The sequence below is a fragment of the Phacochoerus africanus genome, chromosome 2, assembly GCF_016906955.1.
Source record: "Phacochoerus africanus isolate WHEZ1 chromosome 2, ROS_Pafr_v1, whole genome shotgun sequence".
In the NCBI taxonomy this organism is placed as follows: domain Eukaryota; kingdom Metazoa; phylum Chordata; class Mammalia; order Artiodactyla; family Suidae; genus Phacochoerus; species Phacochoerus africanus.
In genome coordinates this window covers 54,575,001-54,594,708 of record NC_062545.1, presented here as the reverse complement: position 1 = coordinate 54,594,708, position 19,708 = coordinate 54,575,001, and the positions used below count along the sequence as shown (strand labels likewise).

Genomic DNA, 19,708 nt, shown 5'->3' with positions numbered 1-19,708 from the left:
CAGTTACTATTAACAGCAGAGAGAAGATTCCCAGTGATATGAAAAGAAACTTTTACTTTGCCTTTTTTTTTTTCCCCTTTTACAGCCGCACCCGCGACACACCGAGGTTCTCGGGCTAGGGGTTGAATGGGAGCTGCAACTGAGGCCAACTACATCAAAGGCAACATCCACAGCAACAGCTCCCAGCCCCATCTGTCACCCTTAGGCAGCATGCGGCAGCATAGGTATCTTAACCCACTGAGCAAGGGGATTGAACCTGCATTCTGAGACAGCATTTGTATCGCTGAACCACAACGGGATTTCCTACTTTGCTTTTTTTATGTACTATTTTAGTTTTTTAAATATGAGCAATATGCAAATTTACATTGTACATTACAAAACAATATTTTCAGCATAATGCCCAGCCAAGTAAACACTGCATCACTTAGGTTCCTGTTACAGACATTTGCTATTCACATCTGGAATTTGGTCTTCATTTTAATTTTCTAAAAAGCCACCGCCTACATTTATTCATTCATTCATTCCACCAATAGTTACCGACAATCACCTTAAGGCAGAACAATAAAGAGCGGTGCACCAAGCGAGGACAATAAACTAACGCACACGTCCATAATAATGAGTAGTAAGTGCTATGAAGACGTGAATTTTCAAATGCTGAAATGTTCAAATGCTTGTTCCCATGTGCGCATATATGTACACATATTTATCCACACACACTAATTAATGCAACCGTTGCTACTGAATTAATGTATCGTTTGGACAAAGTATTCTAGGAAATTTCTCAAATTACTCTTTCTCCTGCATTCATGATAACGAATTTAGTATGATAAAAGAAGTTAAATAGCAAAGCTTTTGGTTGTATGGATTTAGGAAAATCACTTAGCTACTTCAGGCGTCAGTTTACTTCTCTGGCAAACGGAGGATTTACCTCTCGGGTCTGCTAATCTCTGTGCTGATCAGACCGTAACAGCAGCGCCGGGCACGCGGGCACCCGGCAGCGTGGGGGTGGGGCGGGCCCGGACAGAGCGCAGCGTGACCGCTTGCAGCGCAGCCGGCCGGCTCTCCAGAAAGGCAGCCTTCTCACTGTGGACGGGAGGAGAAACGCGGCGCTATCGCCAACTATTTCCAACTGAGCAGTTCGGCCCTCCAATTTCTCTCTACGGGCGTGCAGCGATTCCTGGGCGTCAGTTCCCCCAAGGCGTCTGCCAACCTGCTAGCGCGACTTCTCAAATGGGTCACAGACTGGGCCGTCCCGCGCCGCAAAACTCTAGTCCACTCCTGACCCCGAGCCGCCCCATCCGCCCGGGGCGTACTTGGCTCGAGCTAGGCGGCAGCTTCGCCTCCAAAGGCGGCTGTTCGTTTGAATTCTGGCGCCACTCCCGCGCCACGTAGAGCCAAACGAGAAAGCTACTAAGCGCGGCGCGCGCGGGCGCGCGCCAGGGACTGAGCGTGCGCGCCGCAGAAGGACGGCGCGCGCACCACGCCCCGGAACGAGCCCACGAAAGAAAAGAGCCGCCTGGCGCGCTCTCGCTCACTAGGTCAGAAACCGGCCACGCCCCCGTGCTCTCCCGCATCCAATAGATGCGAGAGGGAGGAGCGGCCTCGCTCTGGCTAGGGAGAGACTATATAGGGAACTGCTGGATGCGTGGGTCGGTCTTTTACGTCGGGACTCAAGGGTTTGTTAGGTGGTGCTAGGTAAGTAGGCGCCGCGGGCGGTTGTCCGAGCGAACCTGGGTGGCGCAGCTTAGGTTGCGGGGCTGCAGTACGGTTGAAGAGGCTTCAGAAATTTGAACTTAAGAGTGCTGTGTTGAAAACTTGCACGTGGGAAACATGCCACCAGACCGCCACGTGTCCCTAGTCGTGGTGATGGCCGGCTTCGAGTTTATGCGTGCGGAGGCCGCCTCTGGTGGCCGCGGCGTTGCGCGCGGCCTTGTTGCTAAGCCCGGGCAGCTAGCTGGCTCAACTTAAACGGCTGGCGGAAAGCAACCATATCCCTGGAATTTGGGGCTAGGGGTTAGTGTTGACGTTAAGAGCAAAAAGCCTTGTTGATAGGGTGTCCGTCCCACCACCAGGTCCAACGGAGATTTCAAGATCCGCAGCCCCTAACTACGTGGGGCTGAGCTGTATTGTGCCCAGGTGGCGCTGTGTGCAAATCGTATTGAAGGAGAGGGTTTTAGTGCTGAAATTCTCCGAGACTACTTAATTTTATATATATTGATTTACCCCGCAGGAGCGATGGCTCTCGGTGTAACGGAGCTCTTAGGTGAAGATGCTGAGGTAAGTATTGTTGAACTTAGTTTTTAGAACTGAGAAAGTAAACCTCTTGTTGACAGGAGAAGCGGTGGTACACTATTTGAAATGGTACGTTTCTTTTTTTAGAGGAAAAGGAAGAGTGCAAAACATGGAGAATGTTTGCTGGAAAACGACATGGTTAAAACCTAATGATCTTAGCAGGTATGTGTTTAACTAGTATTTTGAGTCTGCATATGCTTTTTCCATAGACCGGTTAAATGAGTTTTGGGGTTTTTTTTCTTGTTCTCAAACAGCATCCTGCAGGTTGTTGATTGCTAATGAAGTTATGGATATCTCTGATGGCAGCTTCATTCTGAAGTAAGTTATGTGGCTTACAACATCTATAGTATTTCTAACGTACTTTTAATGTTGCTTTGGTTTATGGTAAATCACTGGTAGTGCTTTGGTCTGATCAATGATGAAACCTATCCCGAAGCTGATTACCTGAAGAAAAAAAAGCACATACGGATTCGGCTTCTGAGATAAGACCAATGTGCAGATGTGAAGTAATTGGTGCCTGGATTTTATAACTTGAGAAGTTTGTTACATTGTGTCTTTTTTTTTTCCCCTCTGCCAACAGTGAGGGGTCGCTGTCTGCCTATTGAAAGAGGCCAGATTGCAGTGAAGTTCCTGAGATATTTCTGTGAGTAGACATACTTTTCTTGACAGTCAATATTATGTCCTTGGTCTGTCTATGATGATCCTATCCCGAACCTGAATTTCTGTTGAAAAACCTTATACGGATCTGGCTTCTGAGATAGACCATTATAAGGACAATAAATAGTACTTTGTGAAATACTTTTTTTTTTTTTTAAGTTTTCTTTATGTTGATAGTCTTGTAAAGCTCAAGTGTTTTTCCTTTTCTAGGGCTAATGCCACAAGATTTACCGGTATGTCGTGTGAAAAACTAAGGAAAAGCGCTTCATTTTATGGATATGGAAAGAAAAATCAAGATGGATTATATTTTTTTTTAATTATCCAGTCTTTAATTAGTTAAGTAAAACTAATTAAACTTTTTAAAATCAATTTTGAATGAATACCCTTTGGTTACAAGCTGTTTGAATTTAAAATGTGTCATGGTGATTATAGCCAAATGAAGGTTTTTACTATTACAGAAAGTTATTAAGATGAGAGCAGAGTGGACAGAACATATTCCTGGGATTAGGCTGGAAAGAAAGCCCACCATCAATAATCATTATTGGCTGAATTATGGAATATTTAGTCTTAGTGTAACAGTATTGTGTATTTATTTATAGTATTAGGGTGTTTATTCTGAAAACGAAGAAAGCACAATATAGCAAGTCATGAGGAAGGTCACTGATGAAATGTAGTTAAAAATTGTACAGACATCCTGAATGAATTTAAGTGTTAAGTAATTAATACCATCTGATGTAACCAAGGTGGTTGGGCCCCATGCATAATCATTTTCCCTAAATAGCTACATGAATAAATTTTTCCCAATCCAAGTAAGAATGCCAATATTTATAGTCATCATTAATAAACCTAAAATTTCCTTAGTGAAAATTTGGATCCCACGCATGCAGCTCAGGGAGAGGTTTATGAGACTGATAAGGCTGTAGTTGAATACTTTCCCAAGTATCAAAACAGTATACAAAATAGCATCTCTGGGAATGTTTCCTTGGCAGCCATAAACTACCTATGTACCCATTTATTACATGTATTTAATGTTGCAGTCTACGCTCTTATCACTGATCTCCCTTACCCTGCTTTATTTGGAATATATATTCTAGAAGACCTGTTTCAAACACAGACATCCTAAGTACATAGAAACCTTAAATATCTGGCTCTTGGTTAGAACAAAGAATGGATGGTAATTTTACCCAAAAAATATAATGATCAAAGATAAATTGGTACCCACACAAAACTTTAAGGGCAAAAAATACATTTCTCTAAAACCTCAGTTAATGTGCATTACTGCACCGTGCATTGTGTACAACAGTTGTACACAATGCCAAGAGAAAAGGCAAAGTACAGGAAACAAGAACAGTGCAGAATAAGGATATTAAAGTGATATATTTGGGCATATGAAACACTGACCAAAGATGATATGCTTCAGAATTGGATCCCCAAAGGTACAATTTCAATGGAACTTGAAAGTTCAACATAGAAGTTTCCATTAAGATTACTAATTGATTCAAACCTATTAGTAAACAAGGTGTACTGATGTCAGGATGGTGTCTTTCACACAGCACAGATATACTTAATTGGTAATATATAAAAAATAAGGCAACTAAATAAGACCAGGGACCTTAAGCTGTTAGCTGTGTAAGGGATTTAAACTTCCAGAACCCATCTGCAACTTAGTGGACTTAGTGGAGATCCTAAAGTGTACAGATCAGCTGTTTGGACTGGTTTTGTGATAATCATATAGAACACAGTCTACATTTGTGTGATGTTACTGACCATCCAGTAAGAATTTTCTCTCTGCTTTACACCATTCTTCCTGATTGCATTAAACAGTAGGCTCAATCCTACCATTTGGTGTTTTGTTTTCCTTCCCATTTGATATTTTCTAAAATTAGTTCTATTGCCAGAAATTACAGCATCCACTGCACTTGGAATCCCAATCAAGTGCCCTCTGAACTGATTATACACTTCATAATCCTTGCTGTTTGCCCAGCCTGTGTGAAAGTTTTTGACCACTTTTCAAGGGTTTTAGAGCCTTTAAATCCCAGCCTACCAGGATAGTCTGCTTGTCTTGCCATTTTCTCCTTCCCATCTTTCCTTCCAAAAGCTTGATTCCAGATCAATGATTTGCACTTGTCACTGAATAATTACTGAATATTGCCACTGCCTCTGGCCTTGTTGCACCTCACCGATTCTACATTTTGGGGTATGTACAGAGATGAGGTCAAAATACAAGTGTTCTATGAAGTTCTGAAATTTTTGTGGACCATCTTGGGGTCAGGGGAGAAGGTATCTTTCCAATACTTGGTTTCATTGTTGCAAGTCCTATCCTCTTGGAATTACCACTAGTCCACTCAGCTCCTGGCATGCCATGCAGCTGAGTTGTAACAGGAAGCAGATTTAATCTGACAGAATCCCACATCAAGTAAAGTATAATCCAGTGTATTTGGAAAACTTAATAGTTATGCTTACTCAATTGATTCTAGTTCTCTTTCAAAAGAGTATTAAGGTGAGTTCCTGTTATGGCTCAGCGTAAATGAATCTGACTGGTGTCCATGAGGACACAGGTTCTATCCCTGGCCTCACTCTGCGTTAAGAATCCGGCATTGCCACAAGCTGTGTTGTAGGTCTCGGACACAGCTTGGATCTGGTGTTGCTGTGGCTGTTGTGTAGGCTGGCAGCTACAGCTCCAGTTCAACTCCTAGCCTGGGAACTTACATATGTGGTGGGTGCAGCCCTAAAAAAAAAAAAAAAAAACTGTGTTAATGAGAAAAGCATTTCAGGATACTCAAAATTCATCATTTGAGGAAAATAATAGAAATACAGTACGTTACTGAGGTCAGGGAACTTAATGTGTCCTTCCCTGTAGTGCTGAATATAAAGTACAATAAATAGTCTTATGTGTGTGCATGTGTTTTTTGTTTTTTGGGTTTTTTTTAAGGGCCGTACGGTGGTATATGGAAGCTACCAAGCTAAGGGTTGAATCAGAGCTGCCAGTGCCAGCCTACACCACAGCCATAGCAACATGGGATCCAACCACATCTGCAACCTACACCACATCTCATGGCAACGCTGGATCCTTAACCCACTGAGCCAGGCCAGGGATTGAACCTGAATCCTCACAGAGACAACATCGGGTCCCTAACCTGCTGTGCCACAGTGGGAACTCCAGTTTTTGGAATTCTTCTGTCTCGCAGCAGGTTAAGAATCCAACATTGTCACTGCAGTGGCTTCGGTCCCTGCTGTGGCACAGTTTCAGTCCCTGGCCTGGGAAACTCCACATGTCCCAGGTGCAGCAAAAAAAACAAAAGGTCTATTTTCTTTTTTATTATTATTTTATGATTTTTTTTCCATTGTAGCTGGTTTACAGTGTTCTGTCAATTTTCTACTGTACAGCAAGGTGACCCAGTCACAGATACATGTATACATTCTTTTTTCTCACATCATCTTCCTTCATCTTAAGTGACTAGATACAGCTCCCAGTGCTATACAGCAGGATCTCATTGCTTATCCATTCCAAAGGCAATAGGTTGCATCTATTAACCCAAAATTCCCAATCCATCCCACTCCCTACCCCTTGGCAACCATAAGTCTGTTCTCCATGTCCATGATTTTCTTTTCTGTGGAAAGTTTCATTTATGCCAAATATTAGATTCCAGATATAAGTGACGTCATGTGGTATTTGTCTTTCTCTTTCTGACTTCACTTAATATGAGTCTCTAGTTCCATAAAAGTTCTATTTTCAAAGTGTACAGTTCAATGAGTCTTTCCATAGATAAGCACCCATGAAATCATTACTGATATCAAGCTAATGGTTAAGGAGTTCCTGTTGTGGTGCAACCGAAACAAATCCGACTAGGAATCATGAGGTTTGATCCCTGGCCTCACTAAGTGGGTTAAGGATCTAGAGTTGCCGTGAATTGTAGTGTAGGTCACAGACACAGCTCAGATCCCGAGATGCTGTGGCTGTGGCCAGCAGCTGTAGCTCCAAGTCGACCCCTAGCCCCTCTAATTTGACCCCATGCCTCCGGTGCAGCCCTAAAAAAAAAGAAAAAGAAAAAGTTGATGAAAACCAGGTAAAATAAGATCCTCTCCAGTCATACTACAAAATGACTCATAGCATGTTGTATTTCTCATTAGTGGTTTATCTCTGGCCCTGGAGTGAGTTCTTTGTAAGCAGAACATGCCCTTTCATCTCTTAAACTCTGCCTAGTACAATGTAATAGCTCTCATTAAAAATGTGTCTAATTACAAATACCATGTGATATCATTTACATCTGGAATCTAATATATGGCACAAATGAACCTATATACAGAAAAGAAACAAACTCATAGACATGGAGAAAAGACTTGTGGTTGCCGAGGGCAGGCAGGTAGGAGGAGGCACTGGGAGTTTGGGATTAGTAGATGCAAACTATTGCATTTGGAGTGGATAAGCAATGAGATCCTGCTGTATAGCATAGGGAACTGTATCTAATCATTTGTGATGGGACATGATGGAGGATAATGTGAAAAAAAACTATAAATGTATAACTGGGTCACTGCTGTACAACAGAAATTGACAGAACATTGTAAATCAACTATAATAAAAAATTTTTAAATAATAAATGAACTAAACCTAAAAAAATGTATCTAATTAAATAGAACTCAGTATGTATATTTAGGGTTGGTGTGATGGTCTGATTTAAGTTCTCCAAAAGAAATAAAAGGAAGGAGAAAAGTTGGAAGCTGTGGAGTGGACTCAATGATTATATCCTCCCCAAATTCATATGTGGAAGTCCTAACCTAGGTCTGGCTATATTCGGAAATGGAGCCTCAAAGGAAGTAATTAAGATTAAATGATGTCATAAGGGTAGGGCCCTGGTCCGATAGGATCAGTGTCCTTATAGGAAGAAACACCAGAGAACTCACTCTCCTGCGTGTGTACCCACAAGAGATAGTCATGTAAGGACACAAGTATGATGGTGGCTGCCTACAAGCCCAGACAAGAGGCTTCAGAATGAAACCTACCTTGCTGGAACCTTGGTCTTGGACTTTCCAAGCCTCTAGAGCTATGAGAAAAATAATTTCTATTAATTTTAAGTCACCCAGTTTGTGGTACTTTGTTATGGCTTCCTAACAGGTTAACCCAGAAGAAAGGATAAATGGCCACTATTACAATTTGGGGAGCTTTATATTAAATATTAATGAGTAATAACTGAAAAAGTCCATGTAATATAATTTCTCTGTGGTTTTATACATTCTCCCTTTATGCACAATGCACTTTTTTTTTACAACAATTGTAACTGGTACAAGGTATATTTGACAAAAGGTATTAATCACAGCAATTTTATTTTTTATTTTGTCTTTTTGTCTTTTAGGGCCACACCTGCAGCATATGGAAGTTCCTAGGCTGGGGTCTAATCGGAGCTACAGATGCCGGCCTACACCACAGCCACAGCAACACCAGATCCAAGCTGCCTCTTCGACCTACACCACAGCTCATGGCAACGCCGGATCCTTGACCCACTGAGGGAGGCCAGGGATCAAACCCTCAACCTCATGGTTCCTAGTCAGATTCGTTTCCTCTGTGCCACGATGGGAAATCCACAATGCTCTTTCTTATTGAATACTAACAAACAGCTGCCACGCACAAAGCTTTCTGCCTGTTTCAATATCAAGTTCAATTACTTGAGAAATGGATAATTTTTCTTTTTCTTTTTTTGCCATGCCCATGGCACGTAGAAGTTCCTGGGTCAGGCATTGAACCCACACCACCACAGCAGTGACCAAAGTCATTGCAGTAACACCACCAAATCCTTAACCGTTGTGCCACAAAAGAAATCCCCTGAGGAACAGATAACTTTTCAATTAAAAATCTCAGTAAAGAAATTAGAGATTGAAATTAAACCATCCTAGAAGAGTTCCTATTTTGGTGCAATGGGATTGGCAGCCTCCTGGGAGCACTGGGACACAGCTTCGATTCCTACCTGATACAGTGGGTTAAGGATCACTGCTTAGGTCACTACTGTGGCTCCAATCTGATCCTTGACCTGAGAACTCCATATGCCTCAGGGAGGCCAAAAAATGAAAAAAAAAAAAAAAAAACTTGTTAGAGAGCGAATGTTGTCTGAAGTCTTATGCTTCACAGAAAAAACTTTGTAACAAATGAAATCGGTTCTTTTATACTTACCTCATATAACAAAAATGTATTAGGCTTACTAGATATTTCACAGCATAAAATTTCCTTGTTCTATATGAATATTAAGATTGCAAAAAGTTTTAATACATTTTTAGTGACTGATAGGTCATACCTATCATAATTTTTTTCACTAATGAAAAATATTTGGTATACATAATGACTAACACTTCTATAGTTTTTTATTTTTCACAGTACATACATCCTCTTGTTTTCTCCTACAGTAACCTGCAAGTAGATGTTATTAGTATTTATACATTTTATATGTGAGTAAACTGAGAGATTTAAAATAAATATAATGGAGTTCCTGTTGTGGCATACTGGAAATGAATCCGACTAGTATCCATGAGGATGTGGGTTCGATCCCTGGCCTTGCTCAGTGGGTTAAAGATCCGGTGTTGCCATGAGCTGTGGTGTAGGTCAGAGATGCAGCTTGGATCCTGCATTGCTGTGGCTTTGGTTTAAGCCAGCAGCTGCAGCTCTGATTCAACTCCTAACCTGGGAACTTCCATGTGCCTCCGGTGTGGCCCTAAAAATCAAAAATAAAAATAAAATGACGTAAAATAAATATAGGCTGCTTAAGGTCTAGGTCAGTGAAAAGAGTGATTTTATCATAATCTGTATCTTGCACAATACAATACAGAGGGGGGTTTTGGCATTTTATTTTATTTATTTATTTATCTTTTTGCTTTTTAGGGCCGCACATGCAGTATATGGAGGTTCCCAGGCTAGGAAGCGAATCGGAGCTACAGCTGCTGGCCTATGCCACACGCGCACAGCAATGCAGGATCCAAGCCGCCTTTGTGACCTACACCACAGCTCACAGCAATGCCAGATCCTTAACCCACTGAACAAGGCCAGGGATAGAACTCGAAACCTCATAGCTCCCAGTCAGAATCATTTCTGCTGCACCACGACGGGAACTCCCATAATAATTTTTTTTTAGTTCAGTTTCTACATTTAGGAACAGGGAGAAACCAGGAGGTAAGCTAAGGATGAAGACAAGGTTTCTGGAAACCGTCATTCTGCACTATATTTTAAGGACCTAAAAAATTTTAACCTGAAGAAATGAAAATCAAGGGAAGGCATGATGACTATTTTTAGATATTTTAAAGTATATGATGTGGCATAATAGTAAAATTACTAATAATCCCATGTGGTAGGTACTATGAATATGCCCATTTTACAGATGAGGAAACTGAAACTTAGAAAAGTAACCTAATGAAGGTCACATAGGAAGTGAGGGGAATAGAACTGAAAATTTGGCTAAGTCAAAAAATGGTATTCTTGAAGTTCCCTTGAGGCTCGGTGAGTTGGGGATCTGGCACTGTCACTGCTATGGCTCTGGTTACAGCTGTGGTGTGGTCTTGATCCCTAGCCAGGAACTTCCACATGCCTCAGGTGTGGCCAAAAACAAAAAACAAAAAAACAGAGAGAGATGGTGTTCTTACCCAACTAGATACCTTCCCCAGAGGAGTAGTTAACTAAAGTGTTTCTTTAGATGACATATAGGAGATCAATGAAATAAATAAAAAGAGACAAACTCAGCTAAACTTAAAAATAAACTTCCCTGGGAGTTCCCGTCGTGGCGCAGTGGTTAACGAATCCGACTAGGAACCATGAGGTTGCGGGTTCGGTCCCTGCCCTTGCTCAGTGGGTTAACGATCCGGCGTTGCCGTGAGCTGTGGCGTAGGTTGCAGATGCGGCTCGGATCCCGCGTTGCTGTGGCTCTGGCATAGGCCGGTGGCTACAGCTCTGATTGGACCCCTAGCTTGGGAACCTCCATATGCCGCGGGAGCGACCCAAAGAAATAGCAAAAAGCCAAAAAAAAAAAAAATTTTAAAAATTAAAAAAAATAAACTTCCCAATAATAGAAACCACTGCCTCCTTATCACAGTCTCCTGTCAGTGTGAACTGGAGGAAGGAGGCTGCCCTAGGCAACTACCAAGACCCTTCCAAGTCTAAATCCAGATTCTTGACTTGCCCAAGGTAACCCCACTAATTAATGACCAAACTGATAACCAACATCGACCCCTCTCTCTGTCCAGTGCTCAATCCACTAATAGTGCTGTACCCCAATTTTTTCCCTCAGAATTCATTAATCTGTGGGGATGGGAAAGATCATACCAACCAAAAACTTTAATCAACTCTTTTTATGCTAAAGTACAGTTTGGGCCTATTGCTAACAGTCGATCAATTTAATTACAAGAGCATTAGGCCGACTAAACTTCTCTGGGAGAATAGGAAGGTGTATTCTTTGGGGGCACCTCTCATTTCTGACTTTTCATTTTCATCAATGATGGAGACTCTCAGTCTAAATTACATTTCTTCAAAAATGAATGCAGAAACATTGCTCAGAGTCTGACCACATACCCAGAAATGTCGAGATAAGTTTTGAAATTTGTGGGCTTGTCTCCACATATCTGAATATAGCTCAGTTTCTTGACAAATTTTGTTTGCTTCAAGTTCAGTCCATTCCTTTGAAGGTCAAGGCATAGTGAAGGTTAAGTGTGTGGTGATTCAGGAATATCCTAAGCTTTCTCTCATTTTGTTCATTGAATGAATAGGTCTTGAAAGGCTACCATATGCAGGTACTGGCCTGGGCACTAAAGACACAGCCATGAATCAAACAACCAAAATCCCTGCCCTTGGGGAGCTTATATTTTAGGAGGAGGAAAATAAATAGATAAATTTTAAAGTATGTGAGAGAATGAGAAGTGATATGGAAAAAAAAATAGAACATAGGACATTGGAAGTGGGTTTGGGGAGGTAAGTAGTGTTGTGATTTTTATTTTTAATTTTTGTCTATTCTTTTGCTTATCAGATTAGGAAGCATAAAAAAGAATGATAATTTATAGCAATGGTGATTATAGAGAAACAGGTAAAGCAAGTACAAATTCAAATTGGTATAACTCTTACACTGGAAGGCAGTTTGGTAATCTTCACTTTTTAAAAAATTTATTTTAAAAATTTGAAAAAATTTTATGGCCATGCCCACAGCATATGGAAGTTCCTGAGCCAGGGACTGGATCCGAGCTGAAACTCCAATCTACACCACAGCTGTGACAATACTAGATCCTTTAACCTACTGCACTAGCTGGGAGATTGAACATGGTCCTCTGCAGTGACCTGAGCCACTGCAGTTTGGTTCTTTTTTTTTTTTTTTTTTTAGTCTTTTTAGAGCTACACCCACAGCATATGGAAGTTCCCAGGCTAGGGGTCAAATCAGAGCTGCAGCTGCTGGCCTACATCACAACCACAGCACCTTGGGGTCTGAGCCATGTCTGTGACCTACACCACAGCTCGTTGCAATGCTGGATCCTTGACCACTGAGTGAGGCCAGGAATAGAACCTGAGTCTTCATGGATACTAGTTGGGTTCATTTCTGTTGAGCCACAATAGGAACTCCTGCAGTTGGATTCCTAACCCATTGGGCCACAGCAGGAGCTCCCTGGTAATCTTTATTAAAAGATTTAAAAGTATCTATACTCCCCAATTTTTTTGCATTTTATGTAGTGTATTTTATTTTATTTATTTATTATTATTTTTTTAAGGGCTGCAGCTGTGGCATATGGAAGTTCCCAGGGTAGAGGTCAAATCAGAGCTGCAGCTGCCCACCCATGCCACAGACACAGCAACGTAGGATCAGAGCCGCATCTGTGACTTATGCTTCAGGCTGCAGCTATGCTGGATCCTTAACTCACTGAGCAAGGTCAGGGATTGAACCCACATCCTCATGGATACTAGTTGGGTTCTTAACCCACTGAACCACAGTGGGAACGCCTATGTAATATATTTTAAAGAAATAATCAGAGTGGTATGTAAAATTGTATATTCAAAGATTCATTGCAGTATACTTTATAATAGGGAGACTGACAGGATTATTGGTTGATCAAATATAATACATGCCAACTACAGAATCCTTTCTGTAGTTTTTGTGATTGGCTGTTTTCACTTAGTACAGTGTTTTCAAGGTTCATCCATGTTGTCATGTTGTAGCATGTATCAGTACTTTTTTTAATGTCTGAATTATATTCCATTGTATGGATACAGCACATTTTGTTTATCCCTCCATCAGGTGATGGACATTTGGATTGCTTTCGCCTTTGGCTGTTATGAGTAATGCTGCCACAGCATTTGCATACAAGTTTTTTTGGGGGAGGGGGTGCATGGAATATATGTTTTCATTTTTCTTGGGTTCACTTAGGAGTGTAATTATTGGGTCAGATGGTAACTCTATGTTTAAATTTTTGAGGAACTGCCAGACTATTTTCCAAAGTGACTGCACCATTTTGCATTCCCACCAGCAGTCCAAGGATTCTGATTTCTCCACATCCTTGCCAGAATCAGTTTTAAACTCCCCTCGCCCCCTGCTTTTTAAGGGCTGCACTAGTGGCATATGGAGGTTCCCAGGCTAGGGGTCCAATGGGAGCTGAAACTGCCTGCCTATGCCTACGCCACAGCCACGCCAGATCCAAGCTGCATCTGCGACCTACACCACAGCTCACCACAATGCCAGATCCTTAACCCATGGTGCAAGGCCAGGGATTGAATCTGCGTCCTCATGGATACTAATCAGATTAGTTTCCGCTGCGCCACGATGGGAACTCCGTGTTGTGATTTTTAAACGGAGTGGACAGTATAGGCTTTAATGAGAAGGTGTCAGGCAAAGACTTACAGAGAGTGAGGGATTGAGCTACGTACATACCTGAGCAAAGCGCATTCCCGTGGCAGCAGCCCAAAGATAGGCACCTGTGTGGTGAGGAAAGAGAAGAAACAGGGCGCAGCTCATGTCGGGTCTTGCGGGACATTGAAAGGATTTTGCTCTGAGTAAAATGCGAACCACTTAAAAAAAATATACAGAAACTGAAAGTATATTCATGTGCATCAAAACCTGTGAGCCCTCCCCCCCATGGCCCAGATTGTAGTCTCTATCACCTACCCTTAAAAGAAAACCAGGTTCATTGGACTGATTACAGAGCTGAGGCAAGAAATGTACAAGATGAGCCTGCTGCATCTTGCTATAAAGTAGGAGAGCAAAAAAAAGCTATCAAACTTTGGGGGTTGTGTGAAAAGAACTCAGAAGCCAACATAGAATATCTTGTACTGTATAAATACGGAAACGATTATTACTACAGATATAACTACAATAGACTGAGATACGTAAAATTAATTCAAATCTATGAATTCATTACAATATCTTAAAAAATAAAAACTGATTTTGATGCTGTTAGCAGATGCTAATAAACCAACTTATCAATTTCAGAACCCTCAAATAAAGGGACTTTCCAACACCGATTGCAGTAACAGATAATCAGATTGAAAGTGAGAAAATTCTTTTTTTTTTTTTTTTTGCTTTTTGGGGCCACACCCTTGGCATATGGATGTTCCTAGGCTAGGGGTTGAATTGGAGCTGCAGCTGCTGGCCTAGGCCACAGCCACAGCAATGCCAGATCCCAGCCACATCTGTGATCTACACCACAGCTCCTGGCAATGCTGGATCCTTAACACACTGAGCAAGACCAGGGATCCAACCCAAATCTTCATGGATACTAGTCATATTCACTACCACTGAGCCTCAGTGGGAACTCCCCACTTTTTTCTTTTTGAGAAAATTCTTTATTAATGTACCCCAGTTAATAACTGAAAGTGATTGGCATAATTAGTACAATTAGTATTGTACTAATTGGCATAATTAGTATTTTGTAACATCTCATGAATCAATGCATTGGCAGTGATCACCCATGGTGGCTAACATCAACAAAAGAGGCATGGAATTCCCACTGAGGCTCAGTGGGTTAAGAAACCAACATAGTATCCATGAGATTGGGGTTCAATACCTGGCTTCGCTCAGTGGCTGAGGATTTAGACTTGGCTTAAGCTACAGAATGGGTCAGATGAGGCTTGGATCCAGCCATAATGTGGCTGTGACATAGGCTGGCAACTGTAGCTGTGATTTGACCCTAGCTGGGAACTTCCATATGCTACAGGTGTGGTCCTAAAAAGAGAGAGAGAAAGAGGCAGGGAATTCCCTTGTGGCACAGTGGGTTAAGTTGTCACTGCAGCAGCTCTGGTCGCTGCTGTGGAGTAGGTTTGATCCTTGGCCCAGGAACCTCCGCATACTGAGGGTGTGGCCAAAAAAAGTAAGACAACTGAGTCTAAGTGGCTGACTGGATGTTTTGGTGTCATGTCAACAACATGTTACTTAAAAAATCACTTTCCACAGGAAATATGCTTTAAAGAATTTTTTTTTCCACTAAAGGTGATATTTTTACCCTAAGATATTGGCCCTCTCTATCCTTTACAACAGTGTCACACATCTGCAGGTTGTCTGATCAAGCTTCCCAAAAAGAGTTCCTTGGGTGATTCTAACAAACAAAACTCCAGAAAGCTAATTATTTACATGAATAAAATAACATGAGATTTATCACTTCAGCTTCAGTGGCATCCTGGGGAGGTGAGTTTATTACATACACTTTAAACACGTCTATCAAGTAATGATATCAGTTCTGCCCATAGTATTGTTGTCTGTCTTACTAAAAAGCCGTATCTCAGGAAGTGCAGTACATTCAATCTATGTTAATGTTTATTCTAGATTTATGGCTAATAGATGATTCATATCTATGTACCTCAAATTGGAACATTCTTATAACTTAGAATAAATGTAACCTACTAAACTTAGATTCTCTAGGAAAGTATCTCTGGAGTTCTTTTATGGCACAGCAGATTAAGGATCTGGTGTTGTCACTGCAGTGGCTGTGTTGCTGCTGTGCTGTGAGTTCAGGCCAGAAATCACCTGCCATGGCAAGGCAAAAAAAAATGTAATAATAAGGAATATATAAAGAATGAAATTAAAATAATTCAAAATACCACCATTTAGAGAGACCACTATAAAAAATTAATGTCTTTTTCTATGCAGATATAAATTTTAGTAAAATTTAAATTTTACTGTGTAGGGTTTGTTATTCTGATTTTTTATTTATTATTCTATAATGACAATTTTCAATGCCATTAAATTTTTTTCTATTCGTTGTTTCTATTGTTTTCTGTTCCTTGTTTCTATTCATTGGCAACATGGAGAACATTTCATTTTTATAGATATTTAATTCCCAAAGCCTAGAAATTTTATTGCTTTAAATTTTATCATGATGACAAATTTTACAGCAAAAAAATTCCAAACAGTAATGCTCCACTGGTTGTGGATTTATATTACTACCCAAGAATTAAATGCCTCAGGTAATATATCTTCTCACATTCATGTGCAGCCATTCTAGTCCAAACCAACCCCTAACAGGTGCCCTCTCTCCCAATCTTTTCCACTGTCCAGTCTGCCAGGTAAGAAACTACTATACATATATATATATATATATATATATAGAGAGAGAGAGAGAGAGAGAGAGAGAGATAATAGTCCTTTTTAATCCTGCCATTAGTTTTTGTTGTTTAATGCAAAGAAGCATGTTATTTTAGTGTATTTGGGGTGCTACAACAAAATACTACATATTAGGTAGTTTATAAACAACAGAAATCTATTTCTTACAGTTCTGGAGGCTGAAAGTCCAAGACGAAGGTGCCACCAGTGTCTGCTGAAAGCTCTCTTCTGAGTCATGGATTTCTCCTATCTTCACATAGTAAAAGGGGGGTAAGAGAACTCTGTGGGGTCTCTTTTATAAAAGCACTAATCCCATTCATGAGAGCTTGACCTTCATAACCTAATCATTCTGGAAGGCTCAATCTCCTGTTGTGGCTCAATGGGTTAAGGATCTGGCATTGCCTTGAGCTGTGGTGTAGGTCACAGATGCGGCTGGCTCAGATCTCCTGTTTCTGTGGCTGTGGTGTATTCCAGCAGCTACAGCTCACATTTGACCCCTAGCCTGGGAATTTCCATATGCTGTGGGTGTGGCCCTAACAGGTCAAACAAACAAACAAAAAAAGAAAACCTATCAAGTGGAATAAAAAAATACATATATATATTTTCTTTTTTTGTCTTTTTAGAGCCACACTCACAGCACATGGAGATTTCCAGGCTAGGGGTCCAATTAGAGCTGTAGTTGCTGGCTTATACCACAGCCACAGCAATGGGGGATCCAAGCTACTCCTGTGACCTACACCACAACTCATGGCAATGCCAGATCCTTAACGTACTGAACAAGGCCAGGGATCCAACCTGCATCCTCATGGATGCTAGTCAGATTCATTTCCGCTGAGCTGTGACAGAAACTCTAAAGAAAATATTTTTAAGTTATATGAATGATAAGGGTTTAATATTCAAACACATCAACAGCCATACAACTCAACATCAAGAAAAAAAAAATCTCAATTTAAAAATGAGTAGAAGACCTGAAAAAACCTTTTCCTGTAGACATGCAGATGGCCAACAGACACATGAAAAGATGCTTATCATCAGGGAAATCACTAATCATCACTAATCATCAGGGAAATGTAAATCAAAGCCACAATAAGATTTCACCTACATCTATCAGAATGACTATCATCATTGTGGCTCAGTGGGTTAAGAACACAACATATTGCCTGTGAAGATGCCGGTTCCACCCCTAGACTTGCTCAGCAGGTTAAGGATCTGGTGTTGCTGCAAGCTTTTGCTTAGGTCGAAGATGTGGCTTAGATGTGGTGTTGCTGTGGGCCTGCAGCTGCTGCTCAGATTTGACCCCTAGCCTAGACACTTCCATATGCTGCAGGTGCAGCACTAAAAAGAAAGAAAGAAAAAAAATGACTATCATCAAAAAGGAGAACAAAAAACAAATGTTGGCTAGGGTGTGGAGAAAAGGGAACCCTTAAACACTGTTGGTAGAAATGTAAATTGGAGCAGCCACTTTGGCAAATAATATGGAGATATCTCAATAAAACTAAAAATTGAACTACCATATGCCCAGCAATTCCACTCCTGGGCGTATATCTGAAGAAAATGAAAACACTAATTCAAAAAGATACTTGAACTCCAATGTTCATAGCAGCTCTGTTTATAATTGCCAAGATACAGAAGCAACCTAAATTCCATCAGCAGGTAATTGAATAAAGAGAATGTGATTTATATATCACATCGTCACATGTATATGCACACACGCAAATATACGCAATGGAATACGACTCAGCCACAAAAAGAATGAAAATTAGCTATTTGCAACAACATGGATGGACTTGGTGGGTATTATGCTCAGTGAAATAAGTCAGACAGAAAATCAAATCCTCTATGACATCTCTTAATTGTGGAATCTGAAAAATACAACAGACTAGTGAATATAACAAAAAAGAAACAGAGTCGTAGATATAGAGAACAAACTAGTGGTTACCATGGAGGAGAGGGAAGGTGGGAAGAGGCAATATAATAGTAAGGGATTAAGAAGTACAAATTACTGTGTATAAAATAAATAAGCTACAAAGACATAGTGTACAACACAGGTAATGTAGCCAGTATTTTGTAATAACTGTAAATGGAGTGTAACCTTTAAAAATTGTGAATGGCTCTACTGTAATCCTATAACATACAATACTGTATATCAACTATGCTTTGATTAAGAAAAAAGAACCTCTCTGGAGTTCACATTGTGGCTCATCAGGTTAAGGACCTGGCCTTGTTTTTGTGAGGATGCAGGTTTGATCTCTGGCCTCACTCAGTGGGTTAAGGATCCAGCATTGTCACTGCCAGGCTTGGGTCACTGCTGTGGCTTGGGTTTGCTCCCTGGCCTGGGAAGTTCCACATGCTACAGGCACAGAAAAAAAAAAAAAAGGAAAGAAAGAAAAAGAAAAAAGACAGAGAGACACAGGAGAATGTCATGGAGCAATGAAGGCAGAGATTAGAGTATACAGTTGCAAGCCAAAGCAAGCCAAAGATTGCCCATATAGCACCAGAAGCTAGGAAGAGGCATGGAAGTCTTTCAGAGGGACAACACCTTGATTTCAGACTTTTGGCCTCCAGAACTGTGAGACAGTAAATTTCTATAGTTTTAAGCCACCCAGTTTGTGGTAATTTGCTAAACCTCTGGCCCTTGAATCCAGGTGAGTCACTCTTCTTAAGGGCTCCAATAGCATCCTTTTCCCTATCATTGAACTCAGATGGCTTTTGGTCTTGGGAGGGAAGGGACAATGATAGTTTTGTCCATCTATATCTCCATTGTTGAGCACAGAATCTGGCATTCAGCAAGTACTCAATAATATTTCTTGAATTTAAAGTATTTTTTCTATTTTCTAAGTAAAGTACATTACGCTATTACATATGCATCCCTTTGTACTTAACTCTTAAAGTACAAAGATTATTTTCTTAGGACAAAGCCCTAAAAGTAAAATTATTACTGGATCAAAGAATACCATCATTTGAAATTCCTTGACATATATTTTTAACCTCATGTCCAGGTATTTATTGTGCTAAATTTGTTTAGGAAATATTGCCAGTTTTTTTAATATTCATTCAGCTTCATCCAGGGTTATGCTATCTCTGTTTATATGTCTTATTTTCATATTACTCAAGGGAAATTTTCTAATTTTTCTGAATTACCATCCTTATACTACTTTTAAAAGTAAGTAAATATTTTCTGTTTGTGTGTACATATGTGTGTATATTCATTTTTATTG

At 40.6% G+C, this 19,708-nt stretch overlaps 1 long non-coding RNA gene and 2 other non-coding genes across 3 annotated transcripts; all 3 read left to right on the top strand.

Annotated features, from left to right (window-relative positions):
• Positions 1 to 1,634: 1,634 nt before the first annotated feature.
• LOC125115917 (uncharacterized) lies at positions 1,635 to 3,318 on the top strand. Its single transcript, XR_007132204.1, has 6 exons — positions 1,635 to 1,695; positions 2,231 to 2,277; positions 2,380 to 2,454; positions 2,547 to 2,610; positions 2,873 to 2,935; positions 3,160 to 3,318. It is a non-coding gene; the product is annotated as an uncharacterized LOC125115917 (long non-coding RNA).
• On the top strand, positions 2,703 to 2,776 carry LOC125121749 (small nucleolar RNA SNORD50). Its single transcript, XR_007133613.1, has one exon. It is a non-coding gene; the product is annotated as a small nucleolar RNA SNORD50 (small nucleolar RNA).
• On the top strand, positions 2,982 to 3,051 carry LOC125121748 (small nucleolar RNA SNORD50). The gene has a single exon (XR_007133612.1). It is a non-coding gene; the product is annotated as a small nucleolar RNA SNORD50 (small nucleolar RNA).
• Positions 3,319 to 19,708: the final 16,390 nt, after the last annotated feature.